The sequence below is a fragment of the Giraffa tippelskirchi genome, chromosome 12 (assembly GCF_054371585.1).
Source record: "Giraffa tippelskirchi isolate mGirTip1 chromosome 12, T2T-mGirTip1v1.2.pri, whole genome shotgun sequence".
Lineage (NCBI taxonomy): Eukaryota > Metazoa > Chordata > Mammalia > Artiodactyla > Giraffidae > Giraffa > Giraffa tippelskirchi.
In genome coordinates, this window is record NC_137286.1 from 132290099 (window position 1) to 132310933 (window position 20835).

General features: G+C 36.8%; 1 protein-coding gene and 1 long non-coding RNA gene across 4 annotated transcripts in view; one reads left to right on the forward strand and one right to left on the reverse strand.

Moving 5' to 3' along the window:
• The window catches only part of GPC5 (glypican 5), a 1454838-nt gene that overhangs the window by 541342 nt on the left and 892661 nt on the right, over positions 1 to 20835 (forward strand). The window lies entirely within an intron of this gene.
• LOC145530209 (uncharacterized) lies at positions 1011 to 20826 on the reverse strand. Its single transcript, XR_014071559.1, has 4 exons — positions 20680 to 20826; positions 16051 to 16253; positions 9444 to 9486; positions 1011 to 1285 (listed from the first exon to the last, which is right to left on the reverse strand). It is a non-coding gene; the product is annotated as an uncharacterized LOC145530209 (long non-coding RNA).

Consider the following 20835-nt stretch of genomic DNA (forward strand, 5'->3'; position numbering starts at 1 on the left):
TTGAACACTAGTCTTTGTAAAGGCAAGCTTTTTATTGTAGCATCTAAGACATGCACTTACCCCTCCCTACTTCATTTGTTCATAAAGGTGTCTGACATATTGCTAATTCATTGGCCACAAATAAATATGTCATTCAGGGCATCACAAAAACTTGTGTTAGGCCATCTTAGATTTGTCTACATTTATGTACTGAGATAAAACAGAGAAGGAAATATAACAGCTTTAATTGAGAATTATTAATTGTTAGTGATTCTTTATTAAACACTAAGCATAGTCTTAACAGTCACATAAATCCGCCTAACACTTTGTTGGCAAACCCACAGTCTCATCTCTCATAAAACAAATAGTCCAAGGCATTGCCTTGTTCAAATTCTAATGTAGAGGGCTGTGCCTTTAGGACTTCACTGAACTTCATGGATATTACTGGATCAGCATAACAGGGCACATACTATACTAGAACTCACCAGTTACATTTTTAATTACAGACAGCAGACATTGCATTTTTCACAGACTGAAGCTTCATGCCTCTGTGTCACATGTTGGTAGTTATCACAATATTTCTAACTTTTTCATTATTAATATATTTGTTATGGTGATCTGTGAGCAGTGATCTTTGATGTTACTGTTGCAAAAAGACAATGACTCGCTGAAGTTTCAGATGATGGTTAGCTTTTTTTTTTTCTTTAGCAATAAAGCATTTTTAAATTAAGGTCTCTACACTGTTTTTTAGACATAATATTATTGCACACTTAACAGACTACAGTATAGTGCAAACAAAACTTTTATATGCAGCAAGGAACCACACAGTTTGTATGATTCACTTTGTTGCAGTGTTCACTTTCTTATGGTGCTCTGGAACCAATCCCACAATATCTCCAAGGTATATCTGTACATATAATAAAAAGCACCTGTTTAACAATCTGTTCTAGAATTTTGTCTGAATCAGCCTCGATTTCCATTTCAGCAACTGTCTCTCCTATACTTCAAAAAACTGAAGCTACTGCTAGATCTTTTGGAATTTCTTTTATTCTCTTTTAGAGCTTCGAATTTATGCATTTGTTTGTTTGTTTGCGTGGTCTTTAGTAGACAGTGTTTTGACCTAGAAACTTGACCTCCTGTAAATGAGTTTGATGATGCTTTGCAGTCTCCATATTTGTTTTGAATTTCATTTCTCCTTGTTCTTCTCTGCCTCCACCTCTTCCTCTTTCTCCTTCTCTTTCTTATTTTATAAATATTGTCTGGCTATTTTTTGAAGTCTGAATATGATTATTCTAGGTCCAAAAATCTTGAAAAGAGAGTAAGAGTTAAGTTTGGGATCATTCAGTAGATATTGAAACATGTCCCTAATTCTTATTTTTAATTTCTACTTTACATTGGACTATAGCTGATTTACTGTGTTGTGTCAGCTTCAGGTGTACAACAAAGTGATTCAGTTATACATATACATATAGCTATTCTCTTTCATGTTCTTTTCCCATTTATGTTATTACAGAATATGGGCAGATTTTCTTATACTATACATAGGTCCTTGGTGGTTTTCTATTTTAAATATAGTAGTGTGTATATGTCAATTTCAAATTGCCAGTTTATCCTTCTCTCCCACCTTTACCCTTTGGTAAACATAAGTTTGTTTTTTAAGTCTGTGAGTCTGTTTCTGTTTTGTAAATTAATTCATTTGTATCATTTTTTTTAGATTCCACATATAAACTGTATCATTTGCATTTGCCTTTCTCTGACTTCACTTAGTATGATAATCTGTAGGTCCATCAATGTTGTACAAATGACAATATTTCATTCCTTTTAGTGACTATGCTACCCAAGGCAATCTACAGATATAATGCAACCTCTATCAAATTACCAATGGCATTTTTCACAGAACTATAACAAACAACTTTAAAATCTGTATAAAGACAGTTGGTTTAGTTGCTAAGTTGTGTCCAACTCTTGCAACACCATGGATGAAGACACAAAAGACCTCAAATAGCCAATCTTCATAAATAAAAACAGAGCTGGAGTAAAAAGGTTACCTGACTTCAGACTTTACTACAAAGCTATAGCAATCAAAAAAGTATAGCATTGGCACAAAACCAGAAATATAGATCTAGAAAGGATAAAACCCCAAAATAAACCCATGCACCTGTGGTCAATTAATTTGTGACCAAGATGGTAAGAGTCATATAGGGCTGAATCTACTTCTAGACCCACTATTCCATTCTGTTTTTCTGGTTTCCTATCCCTACACAAAGTCTATTCTGTATTAAATGTCATAAATATAGAATGACTCTTGATATCTGATAAAATTCCTTTCACACTGCTGTGAAATATTATCTTGGGCCATGCATTCCCATATGTAACTTTTAGAAAACAAGCCAATCTCCCCTCCCACTTAATACACATACCCTGTTGGTGACATGATGGGGATTACACCAAATTTATGGATTAACCTTAGGAAAATTAACACCTTTTGTATATTGAAACTTTCAACTTATAAAGGTTATGTACTATTGTATTTATTCAGATCTTCTTTAATTTCTTAAAGCCACCACAGCCATATAGTTGTATTTTTTACTACACAACCACATGTTCTTGTAGGTTCCAGAAAATGTTAAACACACTATCAGTAATAAAAATGGGACCTGATGTATCTGCAAAGATACTATTACCAAATAAAACTTGAGTCCATTTACTTGTACCTAGTAAAACCCATCTGCTGACACCAGCGGGTGGTGAATGAAAATGCAGCATTAATTGTAAGGCTCCAAGCAAGTAGTCCAAGGGCTGTTGTGCTTGAAACACCTGACTCCCAGATGGGTTTTTAGAGGCGTTTTTAAAGGCAGGGTGAGGATTGGGCATCCCAAGGTATGTATGTGATCAGCTCATGCGCAATTCTGTGATTGGTTAAGAAACAGGGTGTTGTCGTAGGAATTAACATTATTAATCTATATGTCAGTAGATCTTGGAGGGTATGTGCTCATGGTCATCTAGTAATTTCTTCCATTTGGTGGGGGTTTTAGCATCTGTAAAACACCTCAGGAAATGTGCATCAAATACTGTTGTTTAAGTACTTCAGAGAGGAACTAAAGCAGAGAATATGGGGGAAGGGGTCCGTTCCCAGAAGGCCCCATGGGGTTATGTGAAACTTGCTCAGTCATGTCCGACTCTTTGTGACCCCATGAACTATACAGTCCATGGAATTCTCTAGGCCAGAATACTAAAGTGGGTAGCCTTTCCCTTCTCCAGAGGATCTTCCCAACCCAGGGATTGAACCCAGGTCCCATGGGGTTATACCTAGTTGCAATACTAGGAATGGGAAAACTGAAAAGGCGAGTGACTTACTTACCTCCTTAGTTCAAGAGCATGTTTTTCTCTGTGCTAAGTTGCTTTAGTCGTGTCTAACTCTTTGTGACCCCATGGGCTACTGTAGCCTGCCAGACTCCTCTGTCCATGAGATTTTCCCAGCAAGAATACTGGAGTGGATTGCCATTTCCTTCTCCAGAGGGTCTTACTCACCCAGGGATCAAACCTGAGTCTCTTGCATCTCCTACATTGGCAGGCAGGTTCTTTACCACTAGCGCCACCTGGGAAGCCCATTTTTCTCTATAGTATGATGCAGTTTCATATATGGTGCTTTGGGGAGAATGTGGGGGTGATAAGTCAGTCTGTTTTCTGATTGTTTGACGTCTTGTTTTATAGCAATTTGAATTTGGCCTCTTATTTCTTTCTTTCCTTTCACTACCAAAATCCCAAGGGACAGTTTTCCCTTCCAAATAGCTTTTCTCACCCAGAAGCAGTGCGTTGCTGAGGCAACCATCGGCGGTCCTGCCCACTTGCTAAGCATCTTCTGTGTATTCTCAGTGTTTTCCCCAATTTATTTTGGGAATGACCCTGGCTGATATTATCTGTGTCTTTTACCAGTAGGGCCTTGCTGCACTCTCTTCCATTCATGTATTACTCCTGGCTCTATTTTGGTGTAATCTTTGGAGCTACTGCTGTTTTCAGATGTTTGATTCTCTACTTGTATGGAAATTGAAATTTGTTACATTTTTTGTTTGCTTTCCAGTGTCCAGTGGGCATAGAAATTACTTTTTATTTTACTTGATTTGATTTTCTTTGCTATTCTTATTGATCTGTATTCATTTTAAATAAACAGTAGTGTGATTTGGATTTTGATGGTGTAATGGTTAATTTTATGTGTCAACTTGATTGGGTCAAGCTATGCTCAGAAAACTAGTAAAATACCATTTCTAAGTGTCTATGAGGGTGTTTTCAGAAGACATTAGTGAGCTGAGTAGAGACTCACTGTCACCAATGCAAGTGGGCATCATCCAGTCGCTTGAGGGCATGAATAGAACAAAATGGCAGAAGATAGGAATTTGCTCTCTCTGCTTGAGCTGAGACATTCATCATCTTCTCCTGCTCTGTTCATTGGTACCTGTGTATCTCCAGTTTGAACTCAGACTAGGACTTACACCATTGACTCCCTGGTTCTCAGACTCAGATTCAGTCTCAGATTCAGGCTGAGATACATTGCCAACTTTCTTGGTTTTCCAGCTTGCAGTGCAGATCATGGGGCTTCTTAGGCTTCATAACCACATGAGTCAATTTCTAAAATAATTTTCCTCTTATAAATATCCATAACTCCTATTGACTCTGCTTCTCTGAATACCCTGGCTAATACAGATGGCCACCACTACCCTGTATTCCACATGTATTCTTTAAAGATATTTTTCAGTAGGTATAGAAATCTAGGTTAATGGTAACTTTCAGCCCTTTGAAAATATTTTACTGTCTTTTGGCTTCCACTGGTTCCATTGAGATATTATCTATAGAGTGTTTCTCCTTTGAAGATAATTGGCATTTTATTATTTTTCTCTTTGTCATTAGATTTCAGCAGTTATAGAAAGTAAGATTTCATTTTTTAACCTACATGGAGTTTCTGGAATTTTAAAAATCTGTGACTTTATGTCTAAATAGTTTTGAAAAATTTAAACCTTTATCTCATCCAGGTTTTCTTCTGCCTGATTTCTTCTCTCTCTCTCTCTTTTTTTCCTCTAAGGGCCTTAAGTAAATGTATATTGGACTTTCTCTTTCCTTTTCTCTGTCCCCCTCTTCCCCCCACCCAGGCTCTTTCCTTCCACACTTACTATGGATATTTTAATCTTACAGTTTTCAATTCTTTGCCAACTTTGCCTTCTTTATTTAAACTTTTTTTTTTTAGTATCAACCACAGTTATGTACTCTATGTCCAATAACTATGTTATTGTACCCCTCTGAATTTTCTTCCATTGTATGTTTTTTTCTGCTCATTTTAATCTCCTATTTTTTGGACCTGATAAATTGTTTTGCAAGTTGTTTATTGAGAATATTTTTGAAGTTGGTTTGAGGCCAGTGGTAAATGTTTTCGTCCTCTAGAGAGATTTGTGGTATTCACTTGTGGAATGCACCTAGGGATATACACAATCCAGGTTCTCCTTAATGTACTATGATGCAATTAGCTAATTAAAGATGTCCTTCAATACCTGCGAGGTCTGTGTAGTTATACGTGAGCCCAAACCAAGGGTTAACTTAGTCTGTCCAATTCTTCATTAGCTTTGTATTCTAATTTTTATCCCCTATTCTTAAGAATCTGCCAAAAATAGTGTTTAGAAAAAGACCATAGGAGAAAAGTGGTCAAAAGACCAAATTCACATACTTGAGTTTCTTTCTTTTTCCCGATCTTGGTCTAAGACTGTTTGTTGTTCACTACATTAACACTTTGGTGCCTTATAAAAGGTTAAAAAATTAAGCTTTTCTATTGTTTCTCTCAGCAAAATGTTGGTCTAAATTAGCTATTTCACCATTACTGGAAATAGTAGTCACAGAAATGAGGTTTTACATATAATTATGTGACATCAGCATCATATAAATGAGAAAAGGCTTAAATTGGATTCTGTGATGTATGTAGCTTATATAAATCATCTTACTATTGGTTTCATAACTTTTTAAAATGTTCATCAGGTATCTCAGTGTTTATGTGTGTGTGTGTGTGTGTGCAGACAGAGAGAGCAAGACTGACTTCTAGAGAGGATAATGCTTGTATATTTGACTTGAAATTTGTGTAAACAGCAATATAATATATTAATAATAACTGAGATTATATTCTTTAATGAGAGTATATTGTTTTTTCTGGTCCTGGTGTGAGAAAATCTAAGACTACTCAATACCACAGAGGTGAGTATATGACTGGCCTGTCCATTCAAAGTGCTCATCAGTCTAAGCACAGCCTAAGTGATTGTCTGAAGGACAGGTGTGTGACCCAAGTAGAGTCAAATAGAGTCTCCCCTGAAACTTTTTTTTTTCACCAGAGCTAGCAAGAACTTCAATAAAGGACATGTTTTATTCCTATATGCTCTGAAAATTCTAATTTTGATTATATTTAATTATTCCCCTTCAACTTAGACTTTGCATATCTGCTGTGGTTGGCAATTGCATTTTCTCTATGAGATCAGTTATCTTCATCGATCAGAGACACATCTAATCCAATTTCATGAAGAATCTAATTTTTCTCAAGTGTATCAAAATAATATTTTATTTGTAATGCTATTAAACATCCAACTAGTCAAGCTTAATTCAGGAAATTACTGTTTAATTTCATAGTGCCTAATATCACATGACCTCTAAACACATTCAAACATAGAAGATGTAAAGGTAAAAATACCTCTTCAAAAGGTATTTTAAAGTTAATTAAATTAATGTGAATGCAATTACATTATCAATTTCAAGCTCAAGGAGAGAGAAGTGGGATAATTGTTTTGATTTCTTTAAAAAGTTACTTCACAATTATATTCAACTTAGTTGGTGTGTTCATACCTTCCCCTTTCCCCTGGGATCAAAGTTGTTATTTACTTGGAGTTCTGTTTTTCTATTTCAAATAGATTAGATATAGACAGAAACTTTCACAAGAAGCAAAATGAATACATAGACACAGAATCAGTAAGTAATATGCTCCCTCTTTATCCGTTTGCTGTGAAAATCCATCCCAGCCTCCTTATTCAGATATCCATAAGAGTAGTCCCTAAATTACCAGTCTCACCATGTTTGCCAGAACTCACTTCTTTCATTTTAGTTGTATTTTATAATTATGTATAAATGAAATGACATGATCATAGCACCAAAACATGTAGATTACATCCCTGCTCTTTATTATATTGGGGCAACTTTGGACAAATTATAATTTGTTTGTTTTCTTCTTAAATCCTACTTTCAGCATTTATTTATTTATTTTAGCTGTGTATTTTGTATTGGAGTATAGCCAACTAAAAATGTTGTGATAGTTTCAGGTGAACAGCGAAGGGACTCAGCCATACATATACATGGGTCCATTCTTTCCCCAACACCTCTCCCATCCAGGCTGCCACATAACATTGAGGAGAGTTCCATGTTCTGTACAGTAGGTCCTTGTTAGTTACCCACTATTTTCTGAATTTGAATAAGAGAAAAATTCAGGGAATTATTTTGAAAATTAAATGATACGGCCTATGAATATTCATCCAAATGTAAGTTACTTTTACTGGCCAGTGAACTTTGTAAAACAGGCTTAATTCTCAAGGAGCTTATATTCTTGAAGATGAAATCAGACCTAACATTTTCAAGAATGTAATCCATGAAAAAAAAGTTTTAAAGACAATAATAACAACCATCTGTTCCAATCGGGTGGGAACATGCTTAGGTATGCTGTTACTATTCCTGTGTAGTCATTTTAATTTCTTTTACTCTCAAAGTAAAATTCCCCAAAGCATGCACTTAGATAAAGGTGTGGTTTTTCCAAGGCACTGAGTGCAATCACTGATGTGCACATGCTAGTCTTTAAAATCTACTACTATATCTGGATAGAAAAAATAGGCACTACAAGGCATGACTACTAGCTTTATATTTTTGACATTCAACTATTTTTCAAAGAGAAATATTTAATCCTTTAAGCCTTTATGTAAGACTCACATATTTTGGAGTTTTATCCAAATTAGTCATTGTTCAGATATCTTTTTTTGCTTAATTTACCTGGAAATGTAGTCACTGTTTAAAAGATTATAAGAATTTGCAGTATTATTGGTGGCATTGTGCTTAGTTAGTTCTAGAACAGCTTCAAACACATGTTAGTCCCCTAATGGAATGTGCTGTAATTCATTTCCTTTGTAACACAGAGAGAAGTGCTGTTTGAGTGCTTTTCTGGTTGGCCAGAATCTTTTGGGGATATGTTGATTATATCCAAAGGGAGATGTTTAGCACATTTTCAGACACTGGTAGGTAGCAAGAATATTAAGAGGCAGGATTTCCTGATGTTTAGCATACCTCTGAAACTTAGAGGAATCACAAATTTCATAAGTTTTGGACTTTAGCAATAAAGAGCAATGTATCTAACGCTAGGCAGTGTTAAGCTATACCATTTCCTGATGGTCTCAGGTTAGCACGTGGTCAGCCATAGACCTGAGAATGCTGTGGGGGTGGGGGTGGGGGGCGGAATGAATGACAACTACCCAGTATTGAGGCAAAAATAAGTGAAGAGTCTACTTTAACTCTGTAAGCATTCACCACAGCCAGAACAGCGCCTTCCACATGCTGTGCTTTTAGCACACATATCTTCCTTGATGACCAAAATACAACTTCTGTTTGATCATGTTCAGCTTTGTAATTCCAGAATTAAAGGCATATCATGGCTTGTTTATTTTAGGCAAAGACATTCAAGGTAAAGTTGTCGGTACTATTATATGATTTATATTCATCCTCCTTGAAAGAATTTCTTACTATACATAAGTTAAGTTACTCTGAAAACAATAGTCTTGGGAAAATTAATTCCTTACATGCTTGTATTACTGAGGGAGAGGTTTTGTTTTATCCTGTAAAGTTTATTATGCATTTTGGCTTTGTGCTAAAGAGTATCTATGCCAATAAATATTTGAAAGCCAATAGTGAAAATTCAATATGTGATTGCAGTTAATATTTCAGAATTCTAATACTAATTATTTTTTAATATTATTATTGTCAGACTTTTTTTCCAAATTCCTGTGTTGCCTATATTTTGAAAGAGATATGATAATCCACTAGGACATGAAAATAAAATAAACATGTTGATATTAATGAAATGCTGAGAGACTAATTTACAGTAAATTTTCAGAAAAAAATTGGCTATTGTGGTAATTGAAAGGAAAAGTGTTTAATACTTGACATAAAGAAAAATGAATTTAAATTTAAAAGGTATTATAAAAATTCAATTAACTTAGATATGATAGTATTTTATACCCATAATAAAAACATTTAAATGAAGGTATATGACCTTTTAAGACAATCAGTTTTACTTATTGCAATAATGAATAGTTGAAAGTGAAATTAATTTATAGGGACATTTAGGGATTGAATTCTAATGACATATACTTTTCTATCAAAGGCATCTTATCAAAATTGCTCACCATTCAGATTAGATAATAATGATCTTGAATTCACATGGTTGGCCTGATATCAAAATATGAAAAAAAAGAAAATATAACTATTCAAATTATATATATATATATATACACATATCTGTATATGTATATCCATTCTATGGAAATATTTCCAGTATTTAATCAGCTTAATTTGAATTATCTTTGTCTTCTTAGTTTTGACATCTATTTTATACTTTTGTATAAAATGAACATACGTTTTAAATTTTTGCATAGTTGAAGACATGGCATAACATTCCAAAATCAGTTGGAACAAAAAAGAATATACCTCTTTGTGTCCTTTGTCTGTTTTCTTCCCTAAAATTTTGGTACTGATATGAGAGGTGGTAATTTTTCTTTTCTTTTTTTTTTCCTTTTTTCTTTTTCTTCCTTTCTCTTGCTATGATTGCTTTCTGAAAACTCTGGAGTAGCTGACGCAATACTGAATCTGTTGTTGGGAGGGGCTCACAGATAGGGGATACCTATGTATTTTCTAAGATCACAGGCAAGGTGGGGTTAAAAAAGTAACGGTTCTGCACAGCAAGGATTCAGTGGTCTGTGGGATGGTATACTATTGTCATTATCCTGTGATCCTGCTGCAGAGCAAGAAATACATTTTCACCTTGGCTCCCAATGAGAAATTTTATTCTTGTCATCAAAGGAATTAAAAACCCTCTTTTTAATGAGAACTCATACCAGAACAAAAAATTTCCAGAAAAGAGCAAGAGTCAGTAAACCATAGTGTTGTATGAAGAGAAAGAGATACTATTTATGCTATGGGATAATACCCAAACAGACACCACTGACATTTTCTTGGGTATATTGGAGGGGAAAATAAGTCTTCATCAGAACATGTAATAAAGACTAGAAACAGAGAGATAAATCAAATTAAGCACATAAAAAGACGAGTACAAGCCTATTTAAAGAATAATAAAAGTACCAATCCAAATAAGCAATGTTGCATTTAAGTTAAACAAGAAAAGAACTAGGAATGGAACACATAAAAGATAATCAAAAATTTTTTAAAAAGGACCAAAACAGGGAAAATTTCACTGGCTGATGCTTCTCCCAATTTCTGTAAAAGCAAAGATGGAGCCGTTCTCTACCTGGTTTCTAGGAGCAGAGGGTGCCTTCTTGTACCTGTTCCCTAAGTCATCCAGAAGCAGAACCTACCTGGTGGATGAAAGGAGATCTATGTAACCATGGTTATCTGCTCTGTTGTTACTTAGTAGGTGTTTAACACACTTTAAATGTGGCAGAAAAAAATGCAAAGTCAGACATTATATGTAAGTACCTAGTTTTTGCTCTAGTTCATGGAATGTCAGAAACTGGCAATGTGATCCAGATTTTTTTCAGTGTAAGGATGTTTGTTTTCTCTGTGCTGTGCTGTGCTTAGTTGCTCAGTCATGTCCACCTCTTTGGGACCCCATGAACTGTAGCCTGCCAGGCTCCTATGTACATGGGATTCTCTAGGCAAGAATACTGGAGTGGGTTGCATTGCCCTTCTCCAGGAGATAGTCCCAACCCAGGGATTGAACCCAGGTCTCCTTCATTACAGGCAGTTTCTTTACCATCTGAGACACCAGGGAAGGGCAAGAATACTGGAGTGGGTAGCCTATCCCTTCTGCAGGGTATCTTCCTGACCCAGGGATCGAACCTGCATTGGCAGCCAGATTCTTTACCTCTAGCGCCATCTGAGAAGCCTATCACGTACATGTGGAGTCTAAAAAAATACAACAAACTAGTGAATAAAACGGAGAAGACAATGGCAGCCCACTCCAGTCCTCTTGCCTGGAAAATCCCATGGATGGAGGAGACTGGTGGGCTACGGTCCATGGGGTCGCTAAGAGTCGGACACGACTGAGCGACTTCACTTTCACTTTTCTCTTTCATGCACTGGAGAAGGAAATGGCAACCCACTCCAGTGTTCTTGCCTGGAGAATCCCAGGGACGGGGGAGGCTGGTGGGTGGCCGTCTATGGGGTCGCACAGAGTCGGACACGACTGAAGCGACTTAGCAGCAGCAGTAGCAGTGAATAAAATAAAAAGGGAGAAGACTCACAGATATAGAGGACAAACTAGTGGTTACCAGTAGGGAGAGGGAAGGGGGAGGGGCAAGAAAGAGGTAGTGGATTAAGAGGTAAAATTATTACATATAATATAAGCTACAATGGTATATTGCACAGCATGGGGAATGTAGCCAATATTTTAGAATCACTATAAATGGAATATAACTTTTAAAAACTGAGTCACTATATTGCATACCTATAACTTATATAATAGGTACTACAACTATACTTCAATAGAAAAATTAGAGAGTGAAATTCTGTGTGGAGAGATTTGTATCCAAATATGACAGTTGATGAATTACAGGTTATCGGTATCTCAAATCCAGCGAGGCTAAATAGTACATTAAATGGATGTATTAAAAAGTTTGTTTCAATCGGTTAAGTGTTTAATTTTGATTTCAATAGTGCACATCAAATCTGTATTTTGTTGCTTTTTTGCTATAATTCAATTCCCTCCTTTCCTTGGTTATTAGACATGTACAGGAAAAAAAAGAGAGAGAAACAACAGCTATCTTTCACATTTACTGTGAACAATAAAGCAATAAGTCATGAGCAGTTTTGATCCATATTGATGAAATGTTATACCTCAGAATTCAGGTAATACGACCACAGAAGGAGAGAAAATTAAAATAACTAAATCTAATTTGTGAGAAGATTAAAAACAAGCCTCTCATAATCTCTTACTGGTGCCAGAAGTGGATTATAAAATTAAAACACTCTTCTGGCCACTCACTAGGAGTTTTTTGAGGTATATAACATAAACGTCTTTAAAATTTTGAACAACGAACTGATAATTTAGCTGATCCTTTTTTTTTTTTTTGAAGAACACATGCCTCAGAGGATTGCCTTAATATAAACATAGTTTTGACTTCATTTTCTCAAATGTTTGATATATCTTACTCCCTTAGTAATAATAGTATAGCTTGCCAAGTAAATATGACTGCTTACCTACAAATGTATATATGTTTTTATACAGTCAAGGGGTCATGGTTTAAAAGTTGCTACTCAAAAGAACAATGTCACAAATTTAGCAGAAGCAGGGCAAAGGCTAATACAGTTTTGCCAAGAGAATGCACTGGTCATAGCAAACACCCTGTTCCAACAACACAAGAGACAACTCTACACATGGACATCACAAGACAGTCAACACCAAAATCAGATTGATTATATTCTTTGCAGCCAAAGATGGAGAAGCTCTACACAGTCAGCAAAAATGAGACCAGGAGCTGACCGTGGCTCAGATCATGAACTCCTTCTTGCCAAATTCAGAGTTAAATTGAAGAAAGTAGGGAAAACCACTAGACGAAAGTAGGGAAAACCACTAGACCATTCAGGTATAACCTAAATCAAATTCCTTACAATTATATAGTGGAAGTGACAAATAGATTCAAGGGATTATATCTGATAGACAGAGTGTCTGAGTGCCTGAAGAACTACGGACGGAGGTTCGTGACATTGTACAGGAGACAGTGATCAAGACAATCCACCAAAAAAAAAAGAAATGCAAAAAGGCAAAATGGTTGTCTGAGGAGGCCTTACAAGTAGCTGAGAAAAGAAGAGAAGCTAAAGGCAAAGGAGAAAAGGAAAGATATACCCACCCATTTGAATGCAGAGTTCCAAAGAATAGCAAGGAGAGAAAAGAAAGCCTTCCTCAGTGATCAGTGCAAAGCGACAGAGGAAAACAATAGAATAGGAAAGACTAGAGATCTCTACAAGAAAATTAGAGTCACCAAGCCAACATCTGCTGGATCATCGAAAAAGCAAGAGAGTTCCAGAAAAACATCTATTTCTGCTGTATTGACTATACCAAAGCCTTTGACTCTATGGATCACAATAAACTGTGGAAAATTCTGAAAGAGATGGGAATGCCAGACCACCTGACCTGCCTCTTGAGAAACCTGTATACAGGTCAGGAAGCAGCAGTTAGAACTGGGCATGGGACAACAGACTGGTTTCAAATAGGAAAAGGAGTACGTCAAGTCTATATATTGTCACCCTACTTATTTAACTTTTATGCAGAGTACATCATGAGAAATGCTGGGTTGGATGAAGCACGAACTGGAATCAGGATTGCCAGGAGGAATATCAATAACCTCAGATATGCAGATAACACCACCCTTATGGCAGAAAGTGAAGAAGAACTAAAGACCCTCTTGATGAACGTGAAAGAGGAGAGGAAAAAGTTGGCTTAAAGCTCAACATTCAAAAAAGCAAGATCATGGCATCTGGTCCCATCACTTCATGGCAAATAGATGGGGAATGAATGGAAACAGTGACAGCCTTTATTTTGGGGGCTCCAAAATCACTGAAGATGGTGACTACAGCCATGAAATTAAAAGATGCTTGCTCCTTGGAAGAAAAGTTATGACCAGCTTTGATAACATGTTAAAAAGCAGAGACATTACTTTGCTGACAAAAATCCATATAGTCAAAGCTATGGTTTTTGGTCACGTATGGATATAAGAGTTGGACCATAAAGAAAGCTGAGCGCCAAAGAATTGATGATTTTGAACTGTGGTGTTGGACAAGACTCTTGAGAGTCCCTTGGACTGCCAGGCAATCAAGCCAGTCAATCCTAAAGGAAATCAATTGGTCCTCCATATTCATTGGGGTGACTGATGCTGAACCTGAAGCTCCAATACTTTGGCCACCTGAGGAAAACTGACTCATTAGAAAAGACGCTGATGCTGGGAAAGACTGAAGGCAGGAGGAGAAGGGGACCACAGAAGATGAGGTGGTTGCATGGCATCACTGACACGATGGACATGAGTTTGAGCAAGCTCCGGGAGTTGGTGATGGACAGGGAGGCCTGGCGTGGGCAGTCCATAGGGTCTCAAAGAGTCGGACAGAACTGAGCGACTGAACTGACTGACTGATGGAAAATGTGCAAACACTTTTGAATGATATTCTCTCTTCTTTGTATTCAAAATAACAGCATATTCTATAGCCATCATTAGAACCAAAATTGGAAAGAATGCCAAAATAGGATAAATGGACAAATGATAACTAAGTATATAGAATTGGTGCAAGTATACATTTGTGCTAGTTTTTGCCTTCTAAATTGATTTCTGTGAAATGTAACAATGTTTCCTAAGGAAACTCTAGTTGGTTCATTTGGAAAAGTTGTCCTTCTGTGATAAGCAATTAGCACTCTCTAAGGTTAAGAAATTGGGTGTTTTTTAAAAAGTAAAAAGGTATTGATTTCCATTTGACTTGAAGAGTTCTTGAAACTCTATTTGTCTAGCACAAGAGTGCGTTGCTGCTTATTTTTGTCTTCCACCAGACTATGATTTCTCCCCTACTGCAGATCCATAGCCAAGTAAGCTCTTGATCTTGTGCCAAATGTAGTGGGAAACGTGTTCCTCTAGTTACTTATGAAGAGAGCTTCCTTGATCTAGAAAGTTATTACTATCAAAGATTCCTGCATTTTCAGTGGGCTTTATACCATTTGAGATTATAAAAATTAAGAGACTGACACACACATAGACACACAGAGACACATTCTCACACACATACACACACACTCACAAAGGTAGTAGACAACCTCCTTTAATTAATTTATGAGTGCAATATAGGCTTGTCAAATGATTGCTTTGACTTACTTTGCATGATCTGCTCATTTGTTAACTGACTGTTTCGTCACAAAGGGCTTCCCTGATAGCTCAGTTGGTAAAGAATCTGCTTGCAATGCAGGAGGCCCTGGTTTGATTCCTGGGTTGGGGAGATCTGCTGGAAAAGGGATAGGCCACACACTCCAGTGTTCTTAGACTTCCCTTGTGACTCAGCTGGTAAAGAATCCACCTGCAGTGAGGGAGACCTAGGTTTGATCCCTGGGTTGGGAAGATCCCCTGGAGAAGGGACAAGCTACCCACTCCAATATTCTGACCTGGAGAATTCCATGGACTGTTTAGTCCATGGGGTCGCAAAGAGTCGGACACGACTGAGTGAACTTTCACTTTCACTTCATCACATAAAACATTTTTTTAAAAATATTTATTTATTTATTTATGACTGTGCTGTGTGGTCTTTTCTCTAGTTGTGGAGACAGGGGCCACTCCCCAGCTGTGGCGCATGCAGTGTCCTCTCTCCCTGTGGAGCATGGACTCTAGGGTATGCAAGCTTCAGTAGTTGTGGCATGTGGGCTCAGCAGTTGTGTCTTCAGGGCTTCAGAGCACAGCCTAACAGTTCTAGCTTAGTTGCTCAGTGTCATATGGGATCTTCCCGGATCAGGCAGAATTGATTGCTTTGACAGGCAGATTCTTCACTACTGAGGCACCAGGAAAGCCCTCACACAGAACATTTTTTGTTATCATAGCATGCAGAGTTTGAGATGTTATGAATTGTATTTCAATAAAATTCATTTAAACATAGTGTTTAATCAAGTATTAATACTTGAATTTAAGTTTCAGTGTGTCTGCCCTCTGATGCCCTCTCGCAACACGTACCGTCTTACTTGGGTTTCTCTTACCTTGGACGTGGGATATTTCTTCACGGCTGCTCCAGCAAAGTGCAGCCATTGCTCCTTACCTTGGACAAGGGGCATCTACTCACGACGGCCCCTCCTGATCTTGAATGTTGAGTAACTCCTCTCGGCCCTCCTGTGCCCACGCAGCCGCTGCTCCTTGGGCTTGGGGTAACTCCTCTCGCCGCCGCTGCCCCCGGCCCGGCCTAGCTCCCCTCGCCCACGGGCCCCCGGCTTATATGCAGAGTACATCATGAGAAATGCTGGGCTGGAAGAAACACAAGCTGGAATCAAGATTGCTGGGAGAAATATCAATAACCTCAGATATGCAGATGACACCACCCTTATGGCAGAAAGTGAAGAAGAACTAAAGAGCCTCTTGATGAAAGTGAAAGAGGAGAGTGAAAAAGTTGGCTTAAAGCTCAACGTTCAGAAAACTAAGATCATGGCATCTGGTCCCATCACTTCATGGGAAATAGATGGGGAAACAGTGGAAACAGTGTCAGACTTTATTTTTGGGGGCTCCAAAATCACTGCTGATGGTGATTGCAGCCACGAAATTAAAAGACGCTTACTCCTTGGAAGGGAGGTTTTGGCCAACCTAGATAGCATATTTAAAAGCAGAGACATTACTTTGACAACAAAAGTCCATCTAGTCAAGGCTATGGTTTTTCCAGTGGTCATGTATGGATGTGAGAGTTGGACAGTGAAGAAAGCTGAGCGCCGCAGAATTGATGCTTTTGAACTGTGGTGTTGGAGAAGACTTTTGAGAGTCCCTTGGAGTGCAAGGAGATCCAATCAATCCATCCTAAAGGAGATCAATCCTGGGTGTTCATTGGAAGGACTGATGTTGAAGCTGAAACTCCAATACTTTGGCCACCTCATATGAAGAGTTGACTCATTGGAAAAGACCCTAATGCTGGGTAGGATTGGGGGCAGGAGGAGAAGGGGACAACAGAGGATGAAATGGTTGGATGGCATCACCAACTCGATGGACATGGGTTTGGGTAGACTCCGGGAGTTGGTGATTGACAGAGAGGCCTGGTGTGCTGCAATTCATGGGGTGGCAAAGTGTCGGACACGACTGAGTGACTGGACTGAACTGAACTGAATACTTGAATTTGTCTTGATTTCTTTTGACATATTTAATGTGAAAAAAGAAATCTGTTTTTATGCTGGCATGCAATTTTATGCCATGTATGGACTGTTAAGCCACAAATGTTCATACACTACAATATGTGTATTTTTCATGCCAGAGAAGCCATACTTAGTAGTTATCTCTGTCTACTCTGGATATCCAGATATTCATATACCCAGAGTAGACTGTTTTTTTTTGGTCATGCCTAAGGATTTTAGTTGCTTGACCAGTGATCTAGCCCATGCCCTCCTGCATTGGATGGGCAGAATCTTAACCACTGGACTGCCAGTGAAGTCCCTATGATAGGTTTTTATTTATTTATATACTTTATAATTTGCAGATTAATGTACATATTTTAAAGAGAAAAGGAAATATTCACTGACACTATACTTTTTCACCATGTCATCACTTGCTTTCTAACTGGTAAAAATAAAAAATTTTCTTTAATAAGGGGAAGTAATTTTTTAATCATTATTTTCATTGTTTTTTTAAACTAATACAAATATATGGTTTAAAATTCAAATGATACTAACATGCTTATAAAATAGTATTCTTATTTTTCAACAATATTATCTCTTTTTCATGTATATGCTTCAACAATGTAAAGCTGTTTTTCACACGGATAGCTATGTTTCATATGTTGTAGTTCTTCAGTTGCTAAGTTGTGTTCAACACTGCAAACTCATGAACAGTAGCACACGAGCCTCCTCTGTTCCCCTCTGTCTCCTGGAATTTGCTTAAATTCATGTCCATAGAATCAGTGATGTTATCTAACCATCTAATCCTCTGCCACCTCCTTCTCCTTTTATCTTCAATCTTTCCCAGCATCACAGTCTTTTCCAATGAGTTGGCTCTTTGCATCAGGTGGCCAAAGTATTGGAGCTTCACCTTTAGCATCAGTTCTTCCAGTGAATATTCAGGGTTGGTTTCCTTTAGGATTGATTGGTTTAATCTCCTTGCAGTCCAAGGAACTCTCAAGAGTCTTTCTCCAGCACCGCAATTCAAAAGCATCAAGAGCACCAATTCTTCAGCACTCAGCCTTCTTTCTGATCCAGTTTTCACATCCATACATGACTATGAAAAATAGTCAAAGTGTATACTAACTTTTATAAACTTTCTCTTAATTACTTATTTTTGAAAATATGTACTGACTTTCTACTGGGGCAATGAAGAATTAGCTCTCTGGTATTCTACTTTTCTCCTCTTTAATAAAATAATTTAATGCTGTTAATTTCCTTCTAAGTGTGGCTTTGGCTTCATGCTACACATTTTGATGTCTTTTTATATTATTTTCAATTTTTTTGTGTGTTTTCCTTATAATTCTTCTTTCTTTCTTTATTTTTAGAAAAGAATTGTTTTCAAATACTTGGAGATGTTCCAGTAATCTCTCTGCAATTAATTTTAATTTTCTTATAGTCATACGACATATCCCATATGATATCAATCCTTAAAGTTGATCAGATAACCCTGCATCTGATCCATCTAAATGACTGTTGTAGTTGTTCCTGAAAATTACTTGCATTCTGCTGTTCTCAGGAGGAATGTTCTATAAATATCTATGAGGCCAAATTTTTTTTCTTTTATCTTCTTAAACAAGTTTCTATGTTTTCTATCAATTAATGAGAAAAGAAATGTTGAAATCTCCAATTACAGTTGTGGTTTTGTCTTCTTTTTTTCCCCCTAGTCATTAGCTTTTGTTTTGTGCATTTTGAAGTTCAAATATTAGGTTCGTACTCACTTAGGATTGGTGTGTGTTCTTGATGAATTTACCCTTTCATCATTATGAAGAGACTTTCTTTATCCCTTCTCATGGTCTGAAGAGCTTCCTCAGCTTTCTTTCGATTCCATTTTCACTGATGTTTAACTATTGTTTATACTGGATTTAACTCTTTCTCTATAATAGATTTTGTATATTTTAAGCACTATATGGTTTTCCCTTTGAAAATACATTTTACCAATCTCTGCTTTTGAAGTAGCATTTTTTAACCATTAATTTTAATGTAATTATTGATATAGTTGAATTTAAAATTAAAAAAAATTGTTAGGAATAGGATTCTATTTGATTACATACTTCAGTTTTCTTCTGGCTTAAATTGTTTTCTGAGAAAGAAATCTGCAGTAGTTCTTGTCTTTGTTCTTCATCATATAAACTGCTTATTTTTCTTCTGGTTGTTTACGAAACTCTTATTTTCTAACCTGTTTTCAATAATTTGATTGTGATGTGCCTTAGTAAGGCATTTTTGCATTTATTTTGCTTGCAGGCCTGCTGAGTTTCTTGGATCTCTGAGTTTATAATTTTCATCAAATTTGGACAGTTTTTTGACATCACTTCTTCAAATAATTTTTTATCCCCACCCCACTTCTCCCTCTGAAAATGCAATTTCCACATATTGTACAGTTTTATATTGTCTCGCAGATCAATGTTCTTTTTATTTTTTCTTTTTTGTCTCTGTGATTCCATTTGGATAGTTTCTCTTGCTGTGCCTTCAAATTCACAGATATTTTCTTCTGTATCTAATATGGTTTTAATCTAGTGAATTATTTATATCAGATACTATTTTCACCTCTGGATGTTTCATCTGATTACTTTTTTTGGTATATTCCATTTCTTGCCTAATTTTGTTCATGTTTTCCTTTAACTACTTGAACTATTTTATAGCAGCTATTTTGTTTCCTGTCTGTTGATAATATTATCTGTGTTGTTTGTGGTTTTGATTATACTGAATGATTTTCTCTTTATGAAAAGTCATACTTTCTTGCATCTTGGCATGTTTAGTAATTTTTATTTGATGCAGGTAATTGTATTTGATGCAATTGAGTGCTGAGTTGTCTTGTTCTTTTTTTACAGTTAGATTTTGTTTGGGAAGCAGTTGATTGTTTGATTTTCTTTAAGCTTGTTTTTAAGCTTTGTTCTTTTGGGTCCTAAATAGCCTTTACCCTGAGGGCAATTTAGTTCCGCTACTAAGGTGACATTTCCAGGGACTCTACCATCATTCAGTGAGAGCACTCCTCTCTACAGGCCAGAATGTGAAGATTGCTCAGTTGACACTCCCCCAGTTATTCTTGCCCAGGTAGGTGGATTTCATCCTGTATACATGCGCTTAGGATTCAGCAATTGAGTCAATGGGATCCCTGTATAGGTTTGTAGGGGTATTTCTCCATGGAGTGCTCAATTTTCTGACCCCTCTCTGCAAATTTCAGAAACCTCTACCTTCCCAAACTATCACCTTTGTCTCTTCAACTCATTAAGGTTATCATACTTCACTTGGGAAGTACATTCCTGAACAACTTTCTGTAAGGTTCTTTCAGACAGATAGCCAAGCCAATCGCAGGGCTGAGTTTTCAGTTTACCTTTTCTTAGAGATCAGAGTTCTGTATTGTGTATTTTCTAAGTTTCAAATAATTATTTCATTGATGTTTTATTTATGTCAGAAGGATAATTCCAGATCAACTTATTTATAGTCAGAAATTGAAATTCCCTTATATAATTTTATAACCATAGAGTACTTAGATGTCATAGATGTCAGCAAATGTAACAGACAATGTATAGACATACCTACATAGATATAGAGGGGCTTCCCTGGTGGCTCAAATGGTAAAGAATCTGCTGCAATGCAGGAGACCCAGGTTCGATCCCTGGGTCGGAAAGAAGCCCTGGAGAAGGAATGGCTACCCATCCTCCAGTATTCTTACCTGGAGAATTCCATGGACA